This window comes from Galeopterus variegatus, unplaced genomic scaffold (assembly GCF_000696425.1).
Source record: "Galeopterus variegatus unplaced genomic scaffold, G_variegatus-3.0.2 Scaffold2275, whole genome shotgun sequence".
NCBI lineage: Eukaryota > Metazoa > Chordata > Mammalia > Dermoptera > Cynocephalidae > Galeopterus > Galeopterus variegatus.
This window is the reverse complement of record NW_007728386.1, coordinates 116,034-117,682: the sequence shown is the minus strand read 5'-3', so window position 1 is coordinate 117,682 and position 1,649 is coordinate 116,034. Positions and strand designations below refer to the sequence as shown.

Here is a 1,649-nt window from a genome sequence, read left to right as displayed (position 1 = left end):
CGGCGCGGCGCGCGGGAGGCCGTTGCGAGCGTGCAGTCGGGAAGCAGCGCGCAGGCCGGCGGCGGCGGAGGGATCCGCGCCCGGGGCGGGAGCGAGCGTAGCGGTGCGTGTTGACGGCACGTTCATGACTGGCGGTATCCCGCCGCCAAAGGGAGGGGGGGGGGAAAGTAAGGAGAGCGAGAGAGGAAGAGTAGGGCGCGCGCGTGCGCAGGGGCGTTTCCCGGGCAACGGGAGTGCCGGGGCGCGCGCCGGTGACGGAGCGCAGGCGTCTCAGCGGGCGGGAGGTTCGAATCCCGCCGGTGCCAGCTCTTCGGCCGAGTGGACCTTGGCTGGGCCTCTGTCTTTCCTCGCCTCAGGTTTCTCCTCTGTGAAATGGGTAGCTGCCCTAATGATCACGCCCACGTAGTTGGCCAGGATTGAAAGCTCAGTGATCTGAAGGAAAGTTTCCTTGTGTCCATAGAGGGAGGGATTAGTGTGCTGGTGGCAACGCTGCAGCAGGCTGTGGCAATTTATAATTTACCCTGTCCCTGCTGCCCAGCTCTGCGGGGCGTTGTTTCTCACCCTTTGAAGTTAGACTGAAATGCCACCTCCTCCAGGCAGCCGTCTCTGGCTTCCTTGCAGAAGCAGCTTGTCCTCCGGCTGGGCCTAATAGCGTGACAGTCCTTCCACTTAACGCCTGGCGCAAGTGACTTCACTTTGAGCTTGGCGTCTTTCCCCTGTAATTAACACTAATTTCCACAACTGGGCACCGACTTCCCACGTTTTGCTGCTCTGCTCTCCTGGCAACTCTAATTTGTAGGTCATTTACTGACGGGGAACAAAAGTTCACAGAGGTCAACTTCATACATCTTAAAAATGGCAGAGCTGAGTCTTTAAAAATCAACTTCCCCCAAGTTGGGATAAAATCCAAACTCCTGCGGCCTTGCCTGGCTTGTACCTCCATCCCCTAGAACAGTGCTTGGCTCATAGTCAGTGTTCAGTGTATATTTATTGAGGGAGAGAATGAATGAGCTGACTGCTCCCTCCTGACCATGTCAGTCTGGTTTCTTTGCTGGAGCGCAAGTGACCTTTTGGAAATGGAAACATAGTGTCACTGAGGCTTACCTGCCACAGCTGCCCAACTCCAGCTTTATATTCTGAGACTGTCAATTCATCTGTTGAAGCATCTGCAGTGAGTGTCCCATGCTGAAGTGGAGAGACAGAGTGCTGCTATTCCCAACTCCCATGCGCACCTTTCCTGGCTTCTTGAGTTCAAACTGACAGCTTTGCACCAATCCTCTCTACACGCCAGGCCATTGTAAAGAGCAGTGGGAGCCTGGGTCCTGCCCTCATTCTTCTGTCTGCCAGATGTACCAGATGTGCAAGTGTGTGCACTGGAGTGACGGAGTGGGCCCACAGCCACAGTGGTGGGTCAGGAGACCTGAACTACGCCGGGCATACTTAAAATAATGACTTCTGGGCCGAGCCCGTGGCGCACTCGGGAGAGTGCGGCACTGGGAGCGCAGCGACGCTCCCGCCGCGGGTTCAGATCCTATATAGGAATGGCCGGTGTGCTCACTGGCTGAGCGCGGTGTGGGCGACACCACACCAAGGGTTGCGATCCCCTTACCGGTGGTCACGAAAAAGACAAAAAAAAAAAAAAAAAAAAA

At 56.2% G+C, this 1,649-nt stretch overlaps 1 protein-coding gene across 1 annotated transcript in view; it reads left to right on the top strand.

Moving 5' to 3' along the window:
- ZFAT (zinc finger and AT hook domain containing) overlaps positions 1–1,649 on the top strand; it is a gene marked incomplete at its 3' end in the record, with an annotated part of 116,361 nt that overhangs the window by 568 nt on the left and 114,144 nt on the right. The window lies entirely within an intron of this gene.